We start from the raw sequence: 13549 nt of genomic DNA on the forward strand, positions 1-13549 counted from the left end.
TTGAAACACCACGGCACTGGAATTAAGTTTTATGTGACCTTGAACAGATTAGTTCACATGGTAGCGACCGATGAATCACTCCCAAACATTCGTGGCGTTTTCTATAGTTAATTTTAAATGAAACTAATGATGCAATCCTAAACTATCTTTAATAATAATTCATAATAGGAGTAAGATAGTAATATAATAAGTAAGTATATATAATAGCAAGAGAACAATAAAAAAATAGAAAATTGGCCATCTCTTCCTACGTTGCGGGAGAGATGGCCTTCCAACATGGGAGAAATGCACCGCAAATTCTAGCCTGTTTTTCCTAGCCTTCAAAAAAACTAGCCTGTTTTTTATTGACATTCAAATTATGTCAGACCATAATAGCAGCAGGTAAACTACTGCCGTATCTAGCGAGAAGCAACTGATAAGTCACATGATTAGAAATTTACACGCTGTGGCCATCTCACCCGGTGGGGCATCTGTACCGGACTTACCCTAAGGTGGCAGTGATTAACTTCCCCCCTCCCATACAATCTACATCTACATCTACAAAATTATTTTTCCTCGTATTTTTTGCGGGAATATGTAAAATGAATAATATAGCGTGTTTCATATTAAAAATATTAAAGCTATTTCCCACCTTCTAAGTATCTCGAAACTAATCAACGGTTATTGCTTTAGGGGCAAACTAAATTAATTAGTTAGTTATTCAACTAATTAATTAATAATATTTGGGGAGAACTCCCAGTTTCCAGGAGTGAGGGGATGTAAGCTATCTTATGAAATAGTTTTGGAACATATGGGAAGTAAAGGAAACTAAATAGTGTAAATACCAGGTTTATGTAAATAGTTCTTGCATGGAATACTATACATGTAAATAAAATGTGTAAAATATATTGATTACAGTTGAGGGTTGGAACCTTTGCTGTTACACAGCAAAATAAAACACTAAATCACCAAAATACACCAAAACACTTTTACTTTTACACTGGATGAGCGTTTCGCTAACCATGTTAGCATCATCAGCAGATGATTATAACTAATTTTTTTTAGTAGAGTATATAATCATCTGCTGATGATGCTAACATGGTTAGCGAAACGCGCGTCCAATGTAAAAGTAAAAGTGTTTTGGTGTATTGTGGTGATTTAGTGTTTTATTTTGCTAAAATATATCGGTTGTTTTTTTCCCACTAAGAATAGCTCTTCCAAATTAGTTTCTTTTTAATTTCAGGCTCAGTATTAGGACCTTTATTGTTTTTAATTTACATTAATGATTTACCCGTTGCTACACTTCAGAATAATTTGATTTTGTTTGCCGATGACACTACTATCTTATGTGCTCGGAAATCCCCTGAAGAAATTCAAACTAATTTTGAATCGATTTTGCTAAATGTTGGTTGGATTATGCCTGAATGACACTAAAACAGAAAGAGTTATTTTTTCTCTTAAAACAAAATATAAAGTAGATTTCTGCAGTGTCCGATTTCTGGGAATAAAATTTGACACAAAACTGAGCTTTGAAAGTCACGTAGACTATGTGGCAGGGAAGGTTTCCATAAGCATGTATGCATTTCGGCGATTGGCTAAGTGTGTGGAGACTGATGTGTTAGTAGCTGCCTATCATGCTCTCATTCACTCGGTGCTTACTTATGGAATACTTGTTTGGGGTCACTCAGCTCATGCTGACAGACTGTTTCGACTGCAAAGAAAAGCATTGAAAATTTTGTCAAATTTAAGTTATCAAGCAGATACAAAAAACGCCTACAAAAGACTGGGAATACTGACACTTCCATGTTGCTATATCCTCCAGTGTCTTTGATTTGTGAAGGATAACCTAGAACTATATACTACGCATGATGAACAACACAATTATGCAACCAGAAACAGAATGAATATAAAGCCTGTTCATTTGCGCCTTGGAAGATCTTGGAACTCCAGCCTTCATTATGCTCCTGCATGCTTTAATAAATTATCTCAAAATGTCAGAAATTTACCAAGACATCAATTTAAAACGACAATTAAAAGCTACCTTCTTGATATGGCTTATTTTAGTGTTACTGATTTTTTAGAAAGCAGTGAAGGGTTATAGCGTGGTTATAGGTTAAAACATTTACATTGTGTATGTATTGTTTTTTTGTGTACTTTAAATTACTGTTAGATAATTATTGTGCTTATTTTATAATTTTGCATTTTACAAAATATGACTTTGTGTAAGGATACTTGTATCTATTAACATGCAATAAATGATTTGATTTGATTTGATTTGATTTGAATTTCAAAGGAAAATAACTCGGTTATTTTTATTTCGGTTTTCTCCAAATAATTTCTGAACTATAGTCGGTATGAGGATGAAAATTGGTGTCTGGGAATTTTTTGACATGAGAAATATAATTTCAATGTCAATATGATTCCGTAGGAGGCGCCACGTAGGTGTTTTTATACTTTTAAAGTATAAAAACGTAACAGTAAAAAAAAACGTAAGAGTAATAACTTTTCGTTTGTACCTGTATAAACTACTTAGTTAAAACATTTATGGTTAAAACATATATATTTCTGTAATTTTTTATAGTATAAAAAGGTCTCTTGCTAAAAATCGATCACTCAAGATATTTGGAATAGAAATAGTCAGTACATGTTATTATTGACAAAAAATGTTGACTAGATAGTTATTTGACTGAAATTATAAATTTGGATTTTTTTTACATTAATAAAAACATTTTCAAGTTAAAATTATGGCAAATCGGTTTCTATTGAACCTTTGACACAATGACATTTCAAATTTATTATTTTAGTCTAATAACTATTTAATCAACATGTTTAATTTGTGTCAATGCTGACATGACTTTTGTCATGATTGACTATTTCGATTTCAAATATCTTGAGAACCATGCGATTTGTACTAAGAAACTTTTTTACGTAAAATACCACGCGAATGTACATTTCTCACTTAGTCTAATATAATACAGGTACGGATGAAAATTTATTACACATCAAAACAGTTAAAAACTATGTAGGTGGCGCCACCTATGAGTAGGAGCCATATGGGCACTGAAATCGAATTTCTCAAGCAAAAATTAACCATACACTAATTTTCTTCCAAATATGGACGTTAGTTTAGAATTTATTAAAAAAACGAAACAAAAATGTAACTTCTACACCCTGTATCGAATAAGACGAATCATTTTAGGACAGGATCTTATACGAACTTCTTTACTTACTTTTATATGTTGCCAAACTTTCCCGATTACAATTCGAACCACCCTGTAGGTATACAGTCATGTACAAAATCTAATGTTACTCAAAAGAATTCGATTTAGCATTTGATTCCGTACATGAACTTAACACTAACATATTTCGGTTTTATCGATTTGACTCGTGCCTGCCTTATCTGTCAGTCTAATTGAAAATTTAACTTGCCCGAGAAGCTATGGAACTCTCGCTTTCGCGCTCTTTTGAAATATCCAGTTTCGGGGGAAGTTTCAGGTTTTGGTTTGGGATTTCGCCTGAACGTCAACCTACGAAAACCCCCATTCACTAAACGTCAATTACTTTGAATCTAATTAGAGAGCTGTGCGGATAGTTCCGCCCTGGTATCTTTTACGGGGATTTATATTTTCTTCCATATTTTCTATATATTTATATCTTCTGTGAAAAAGTTGCAAGTAATATGAGTAGGTTCTGTTACGCAAATAGTCTTAAGAATCTATTACGCTGTACTGTTCGGGTACCTCTCAGGGGTTGGGTAAAGCGGGTGTGTGGCCGAAGGAAATATATTCAGAAATCTGCCTTGGCTTAGCCCGATCCTGTTATGTTAAGCCACACCCAAAATTACAAACACACGTGCTTTGATTAAGTCTTGACTAAGGTTTGCAGAGCTTCAGCATTTGCCATAAAATAGTGAGCAATTTGTTACAAAACAATTTAAATTATACAGGGTGAGTTTCCTACGATGTTCTCTATGGGTATCTCGGAAACTACTGAAGATAGAGACTCGGTTAAATGGGGAAAGAATTGCAGTTTTGTGGGGTCATAAATATGCCTCTTTCTTCAAGATTTTTGAAAAAGTTCATGGCTTACTAGATATTTCGAAAAAAACAAATTTGGCTATTTTAAAAATTGTCCCTAATTCCATTATAAGCTATTTTAGACAAAAAGTTTTCAGATGAAAGTTGTAGATAATCACATCCTTAATGAGATTATATATATTCCTATCCCTGCATTATTATGATATAAATAATTTTTAACATTTCTTTCATTATGGGGGGGGGTATAATGTATCTACATGCTCTTCTTAACTTGAAAAATCCATATTTACAATTTTTGTTTATTTTAATTTACAAAGTTTGGATGGTGACAGCTTCACATTTCTGAGAGCAACGGCGATTGAACTTGTTTCCATGGCTAACTATGTGAAATTGTTTCAAAATTATAAGAATTGGCTATAACTCAGTAATTTTTCGAGAAAAAACATATTGTATCTTATATCGCTAAAAAGCTTGAAAAATGGCGCTTTTTATGAAGTCATGGCCAACTATGGTTTCCATTTAAAAAAACATCAGTTTGTGTTATATGTCAAAAATGACAGGCTTTAGAAAAAAACGGAGAACACAGTCTCATTAAGGATGTGATTATCTACAAATTTTATCTGAAAACTTTTTGTCTAAAATAGATTATAATGGAATTAGGGACAATTTTTAAAAAAGCCGAAATTTGCTTTTTTCGAAATATCTAGTAAACCATAAACTTTTTCAAAAATCTGAAAGGCGCATATTTATGACCCCACAAAACTGCAATTATTTCCCCATTTAACCGAATCTCTATCTCCAGTAGTTTCCGAGATACCCATAGAGAACATCGTAGGAAAGTCACCCTGTATATCACTGTAATCACAAAATTTCAATCTATTTCCGTATTGTAACTGAATTTTAAATTATGTCTTTATTTTCGAGAAAATTTAGTCCAAACATAAGGAATATTTTGTTGATGCTTGACCATCAAAATCTTAAAAATAAAGAAGTTGTCTATAAATATGCTACAATTCGGATATAGTATAATCCTTTATCTTAAATTTCCTTCTTCATTTGTGTAAAAATACCTAGCCAGTTTTACATCAAACGGTGCTACTTTTTCGGACTAGTGGAATGGACTTTTAAAGCCTTGTAGCTGTTACATTACTTTGAATCTAATTAGGCAGCTGTGCAGATAGTTCCGCCCTGGGGTCTTGAACGAAGATTTGTATTTTCATAAACTAAAATCTCTTTCTATCAGTTATCAATTTTATTTTAGATAATATGCTAGTTAGATTATTCACAATTACATTATTACATTGTTTCGGGATTTATATGGGTTATACCGTATGATCGAAGAAAAATGGCATCAAAAGTTGGGGAATGACAATCGATGATAATTTTGCCGGGAAAGACGATATACCGAGAATGTATAATATCAACATCTTAAAAGGTTACATTTTTTTTGATGATTTGGAAAGACTTATGTTCAAAAAGTACAATTTTTTCCTACGTCAGTTGGTCGACTTTATTTAATCTGTGCTACTTAGTAAATTTTAGCAAAACACTTCCTTTGATATCATTAGCTTTAAATGAAGGTACGGGACAACTTAATCGGCTTTTCTTCTCAAATGTGTATAAGTTGTAATCCGCTGTGCTTTGGTGGTCAGGGGTAATATTTGAAACTTTTATATATATTTTACTTTTATTAATATTCGCTTATTTTGTTTTAAAATGTGAGAGATATTACTAGAGATATTTATTAATTAAAAAAAACTTCATCTAATTTTAAATTAAAACTAAACAGATAACAATGCAAAACCAGGCAAATGTCAACATATGTACCTTAAGTTGTCAACCTATGATTTTATCATTGTCAAATGTACGTAATTTGTTGTACTGTCTACACTATTACGTTACTTAAAAGCTTGTGCGAGTTAGGCAAAAGGACAAGAGTGGATAATTTAAGGATCAGATGAAGACTACAAGAAGCATATAACATATAATCTACTCTAGGTATTTATCTTCAAAGGAGATGTTTAAATGTAATAAAAAAATCTTTATATATCTTTTTTAACCAACACTCCCCCCAAAAAATAACAGCAGCGTCTTCGCTAATCAAAGGAAACGACGGGGCATACAAATTACAATAATAAAAAGAAAAAAATCAAGCGAAGCACCGCTAAATTTCATTTCGTTTTCTAGCAGTATTGTCTTTTAATTTATATTTCCATCTCTTTTTATTTTAATTCAAAACAGGGAATTGGAATAATAATTGGATGTAAATTTTTTGTCGCGCCGTCTGTGCTTTTCCTCTCCGTTGTTAGATTATTAAAAAATAACAGTGAAAGAACCGATTCTGTATTATTTAAAGGCGTTAAATTATATTTCGAATAATAAAATTAACAGGAAAGTTTCATAATTTCATTTTTTTTTGTTAGAATACAGGGTGTCCCAGAAATAAGTACAAGTATTTTAATGGGTTGTAGAGAATCATTTTCATTCCTGATCATATATTTTCTTTTTGATTTTTTTAATCACGCCAATACTAGCTCCAGAATATAGAAATTAATTCTAATTTTCGCTTTAAAGGCAAGTTAAAATTGTTATTTTTGGCTTCCTCATCAAAAACATTATAAATATGTTATTGCAAGCCTTGCATTTTTTAATATATTTTTGCTGATAACTACATAGAAAATTTTCAAATAAATAATATTTTTACTAATTTAATGCAAATAAAACTTTAAAGAAAGAAATTAAGTCTGGAGAATATTTTTATTCTTTAATACAGGGTGAGTCTTAAATAAGCAATATTTATATATTTTTTCTATGTCGGAATAACGATTTAAATCACAAATAATTTTGAGATTCCTTAAATTTTAAGTCTTAAGTTAGTTTGTTTTCGAAAAATGACATGATGATAATGAATCATAAAGAGGCTTAAGTTTTGTGCGAGCTTGCAGCTCTGGAGTTAAATATACACAAGTTGTATCTGTGAGTAAATTAGGGTTGCCAACTTTCAAAATAAAAATTAGAGGACGAGAGGGTAAAAAAGAGGCACAGGTGAAACACAGGTTTTTTGAACCTCGCCCAAATGTCTAGAATTTACCAAAAATGTATGTAAACGGTATGCGACTGATGGTCTTTCTTACTCTCTTAACAATATTTATATACCCAAAACTTGTTAAAATAAAACAAACCATTTTCAACAAAACATTTTTTCAAAGCATGAGCCAACAATAAGTAAACATAAAACAGTTAAACATGTTTATCGCTTCCACCAATATTTCTTTTACATAAATATTTCTTCGACTTTTTTTCTGTAGAAACGAATGGGAGTAGCGAAAGACACATATTAACAATTTTTTAAAGCATTGTGGCGATACACGAACATTTTTTAGATTTTAAATTTGGTCAAGTCAAGAATATTCAAAGCTGTGGGCAGGCCCATAATGATCTACACAGCAGAAACCAGACCGGATACAGGAAAAACAAAAAGATTCTTGGAAACAGGCGAGATGAAAATCCTCCGCAAAACTAAGAAAAAGATGGTTAGGTAACCTTACCATCGAATGAAACTGTAGGCATGATGTGAAGACTGAACAGGCAATCTGCCTAATATAGAGTAGGAAGAAGAAGAAGAAGGAGAAGAGTTTAGTAGGTAAAAAGAGGACTTTTTTCAATTCGCGAGAGAAAAGAGGACAGTGCAATGAGATCAAAAAGAGGACTGTTCTCTGGAATAGAGGACGGTTGGCAACCCTAGAGTAAATATGCATGTGAAAAACACTGTTCCATGTTCCATCAACTAACCCATTATCGATTCAAAAATATTTTTCTAAAAAATAGCACGTCGACTCATTTGTTTTCCATATGAAAAAAGTTAACGTATCGAATGTCAATTAAAATCGTAAAAACTTTCGGATTGTCTATTAGCGCCAAATAGAGGCAATCGCTAAAAATTTAACTGGAACAAAATGAAAAGGTCGTTCCGGTGCAACATTGAATACACCGAGCTCGGCTTCAGTTCATCCGATTTGAAAAAGTTTGAAAGTGAATCTTCATTTTTAAATAAAAACTATAGGATTTCGTCAAATTTGAGTTTAATGTATTATCAATACGGTTTCGATTACATAAATATCTACACAACTAACTTGCAAACTATTTTTATTTTTAATTTTATTTAATTCATTGATGATGGTTGACAAAAATTTTATATCATAATTTTTTTTGTAAAATATTGGTTATATAAAATATTTGTATTTTATGAAGATATTATATAAAAAGCATCTCTTAATCTTAAATATCCCTCTATATAATTTTTAAATGCAATCTGTAGTTGTGATGTGTCGGTATTTGAGTAATGCGATTTTGGAACAGTATTTTTTTGTAACGTTGTGTTGCGCTCCACAACGAATCAGGAACATGTTACTGAAGAACGACGATCATAATAACGATGATTGCGAATAAATTATTTATAATCGCTCTTGAAGTTGGCTCGAACCGCAGGCGTAGTAACCGCATACCAACGTGTTTCGCTCCAGTCGCCACGCTCCTAGGGTCGGGATTTCGTCGATCGCTAACAGTAGTAACTGGAACTGGTAACTACGTAGCGTGGCGCGATCCCGACCGCGACGTGTTTCGCTCCAGCTGTCGCGCTCCTAGAATCGTGGTTTCGTCTGTCGCGAACAGAAGTACTGGTAACTAGTTATCGCCGCTCGACCTCGGTCGCGACGTATTTCGTTCCCGCGCGCGCAACTGCTGGAGCGCTTCTAGGCTACCGTTTTCGTCTGTCGTGATTTGGTCGGTCTGATAAACATTTTAGCATATGTAGGTATCTTGAATAATGATTCTAATTATGTTATTTTTTATTGTTTAAGCTAAAATGTTTCTAAAGCAAACATATTTTAAGAACAAAAGTTCTAACGTGGTTCAGAAGAATATAAATCTAAATATTATTGGAAAAATAACATAGATGGCGAATAAAAAGTATTGATTACCAATAAATGCATGTACATATTTCGATTATGAATTTACACGACCACAGAGATAACGGCAAGGTTGGGAGCAGTGTTGCCACTTCTATCATTCCCTATAATAAATTTAAAAATACAATATTTATATCATTACGAAAGTTTTATTTTTAAAATTTGCAGGTTGTGCAAAAAGGTGGTAAAAAAGTCAATAAATATCAGCAAAATGTTAACAGAGCTGGTACAATTGTAAGAACCTAACAACGCTGGTTGGGAGTAAGTAGGTACTAATGCCAATACTGCATAGGCTAGGATCGTGACACTTTGGAAGCTGGAACCTCGATTACAAAATCGCGGTAATTTGTCGCGGTATTTTTCTGGAACGGTCGCTTTTGTAACGACAGTGTTCTACAGTAGTGACATACTGTAGAACACCACACATTAGAAATAAACATCAAAATCAAAATAAAACACTATTTCACTACAATACGCCAAAACATTTACTTTTTTATCACATTAAAAACAAACAAAAAATAGGTACAGTCGTAGCAGCATAATTTTTATTAGATACAATGTTGATATGGATACAATGATACAAGGAGTTTGTTAATGTTTCTTGGAATGAAATTAATCGTATTTACAGGTAACTTAGATTAAATTGGCGTTACGTTGGTAACTAAAATGGCTTGGCGTTAACAGATTTATTTAAAAAGTTTCAAATAAAATTTTCTATAAAATAAAAAAAAAACGTATTCATCATTTTTAAAATCTACATAGGATTTCTTATAAAAGATAATACAACACACGTTATACAAAATGTTTGAGCTTTTTGGCTTTTCCTCATTAATTAATGATGATGAGGTACGTAGTAATAATTATTAATTTAATAATAATAATAATAAATGTCTTTATTCCCAAATAAAAATAGAAATGTTACAAAAAATATATATTACAACATAAAAAAATAACACTCTGATAAAAAAAATAAATATCTACTATAACCAAAAAAAATACAAAAAGATGCAGTCACTTCTAAAAGAGAAGGAGCGAAATTCAGGGTCTAACTGAGCTCTGCCCTTCCATTTAACTCCTTGATGACATTAAAAAGAAAACAAAAAAAAAGTATATACATAACTGAAACGCGATTAAATTAACAAAAAAAAATCTATTAATTACGATTAATTGACGATTAATTGACGGGCATAAAACCTAAAACGGTTTAAATTTTCAGTAGCTTTTATATAAGCTGGCAATTCGCTAAACAATTTAGAAATTGTATAGGAAAAAGATGACTCATACAAAGATGTCTTGTGGAGGGGAATAGTTAGGTTATCCTTCTTGCGTAAATTAATATTATGCGCCTCTTCTCTAAATTTAAGAATTTTTTCAAAAAGGTACTTTGGCTGTTGCGTTTTTACTATCTTATGATACAGCTTTAAAGTACTTAAGAGTTGTCTGTTCTTCATATTAAGCCAAATTATATTTCGCAGTGTATGAGAAACATGATCATATTTCCTGAGATTGAAGATGTATCTTAGACATGTGTTTTGTAACATTTAGGCTCTGAGAAAAAAGAGGTGAACAATGGGAGAAGTGTGACAAGACAAGAGCATTGCATAAATTAGCCTTTAACTTATAATTGAAGCAGTCACGATAAGGGTACAATTGTCTAAGGCCAGCATACGCCCTTTGGATGCAAACAGATACATGCTTCCCGTATGTTAAAGACCGATCAATAATGACCCCCAGATTTTTGGCCTCCTCAACCACTTCCAATTCCTCGCCATTGATATTTAACCTACCTTGACTGACAAGTTTTGGATAATGATTTTTACTCGCAAATAGCATAACCTTTGTCTTTCTAGGATTCAAGTTTAAGTCATACTTAAGAGACGGACAATACAGATTATGTAGGTCAAAATTAATACTGCTCAAGGCTTAGTTGAAATTGTCTCTGGAAAATGAAGCATACATCTGTGTGTCATCCGCATATGCATGAGTTTGCGAGTATCGAACAACATCTGCAATGCGAGATGTATAGATAGAAAACATTAGTGGGTCAAGGATAGAACCCTGAGGTACACCACGATTCAGTTCGATACACCCAGATATATCTGCACCCACCCTCACCATTTGCTTTCGATCAGTAAAATAGCTAGCAATCAATTTCAACGCATCACTCGAAAAGCCATAATAACGAAGAACAGACATCAATACATCATAATTTGAGCAATCAAAAGCCTTACTGTAGTCTAGCAAAACAAGAACTGTAACATCTCCCTTATCCAGTGCCGTCAGAATATAATCAGATACCTTCAATAAGGCAGTGGCACAACTGTGCCCATCTCGAAACCCCGATTGATGATGAGTTGCTAAAATGTTATTATGTTTTATATATATTTTCATTTGATTAGTTAACACATGCTCTAAGATCTTTGACATGGTAGGCAATATGCTAATTGGGCGCAAGTCTCTAAATTCTTTAATATCCGCAGCCTTAGGAACCGGTCGAATAACAGCTATTTTGCAATCTTTTGGAAAATAATTGTCCAAAATACAACTATTTATAATATGTAATAATATTTTGCTTATAACTGCATAGCTCATTCTGATCATCGTACAATTCAAGCCATCAATTCTATAAAAAAAAAAGTAAAATATCTTCTTCATTTACTAATGAAAAGTTAAACTGATTATTGAGTAAATCAGGATAGCTATTAGTGTTAAAATCATTGATTATATCAACATTATTTCTATTTGTAGGTATTGTATGTATTTGTAGTATAATTTGAATCGTTAAGCATTTTTTGTCGGTTGGGCAAAACTGTATTACAACAAAAAAGTCACTGACATGCTGATTCTTTTAAATTCATCTTGGTGGTGTTTACAAAACATAACTTTTTTATTTTAAACCAGCCATCAATGGAAGAGAAATTAAAGAGTAAAACGCTAGCAAAATATCTGTACACCTACCTATCTCTTTGGGTATTTGCATTCGGCTGGCATCTCGAGAGAATACTCGTTCTAAATTATAATGAGTCATAATCCAATTTCTTTAGGAAATTAAGCGTCCTGAAAATTTCCCCCCTTTTGAAAAACCAACCGGAGAAGGAACGCGAACGGTCGGAGCACAAAACTAAATAATTTGTACAGATAATAAAGTAGTATTTATTTTTGTCCGTCTGCGAAAGCGGAGGAACGGAGTTTAATTAAATATTTGATGAGTGCGGGCGATGTTTGCTTTCTGTCGAGTGGGTTTTTCATAATGGCTGATTAAAATTGGATGCGTTTCAAGTAATCGTTGCCTTTTTTCATTAATGGAACTTGAGCAAAAAAATCGTCGGGCCGATCGGAACGGACGGAATGAAGAATTACGCAAATAGAGTCCGCTAGTTTTTTATGTTTTTTTTACGGATGTTTCATTAACCCCATTTTACAAAATACTTACTAGGATTCAGATTAATAAAATTCTTTCTAAAAGATATACCAAAGAATAATTTTGTATTTACTCTATATTAAAGACAGTACCGAGTTAAATCTAGTTTTCTTTTTATCCACTTCCTCAAAGCTTGCTTTAATGGAACAGATTTCTGTATTCTCTAACTTACATAATATAGGGTATCCCAGAAATAACTGTAAGAATTTTAAGGGATGGTAGATCTGGTCAAAAGAAATATTTTTTCTCTTTATCATTCTGGGACACGCTGTATAGAGGAGACAACCTATCTATCGCTCGTGACGGACTCGTTAGAGCCTAAAACAATAACAAGACATTGTCTGACCGCATTTATGAATGATATGCTCAGTCTACGTACATCATCCAAGATGTGAAAATTCTACGCCAAACTTTCGAAAATATAAAATAATTTTTCTTCGTTTTTTTTTTAAATGGAATACACTGTATATTATTTTTTCAGTAGATGGAGTATTATAAAATGAACATTTATTTTATTTAGAGTATATCAAAATTTTTAACGGTTCCGCAGATATTGGCGGTTTTATATTTCATATGGCATTTTCCACAGTAAATTTTTATCAAAGCCACCTAATGATTGTTCTCTCGTATTTTACCGTTGAAAGAGCCATATGAAATAATACTGTGTGTATCAGCAAAACCATTAAAAAATTTTAAATACTTTATATTATATAAAAAATGTTCATCTTTTAATTCTCCATCTAATAAAAAAATAATATACAAGGTGCTCAATTTAAAAAAAAAAACAAAGAAAAAATTGGCGTAGAAATTTGAATACCCTGTGTGATTTAAGATTATGGTATTTATAGCAATGTTAAGTATAAATCTTCTAAAGTAAATACCTAATATACTTTTGATTTCAGGACAGGTTTTTGTATTTGTAATAATTTTTTGGTTGAAAATTGAAAAAATGCAAAAAGGTTGAGAAATATATATTTTTTATCTATTTATTAACATCTCTAAAGTAATCGACATATATTTACTCGTATCTTAGGATTATAAAAAGTGATCTGACAGGTTAGCTAACCTTTAAATGGAACACACGAATTCGCATAAATTATTCATAATGAACAATTTGCTTCATTTTAAGGAGTTCTTTAAAAAAT

General features: G+C 32.1%; 1 protein-coding gene across 1 annotated transcript in view; it reads right to left on the reverse strand.

Moving 5' to 3' along the window:
* The window catches only part of LOC115887290 (discoidin domain-containing receptor 2-like), a 523559-nt gene that overhangs the window by 101874 nt on the left and 408136 nt on the right, over window positions 1–13549 (reverse strand). The window lies entirely within an intron of this gene.

Source organism: Sitophilus oryzae, unplaced genomic scaffold, assembly GCF_002938485.1.
Source record: "Sitophilus oryzae breed Bouriz unplaced genomic scaffold, Soryzae_2.0 scaffold_562_pilon_pilon, whole genome shotgun sequence".
Lineage (NCBI taxonomy): Eukaryota > Metazoa > Arthropoda > Insecta > Coleoptera > Curculionidae > Sitophilus > Sitophilus oryzae.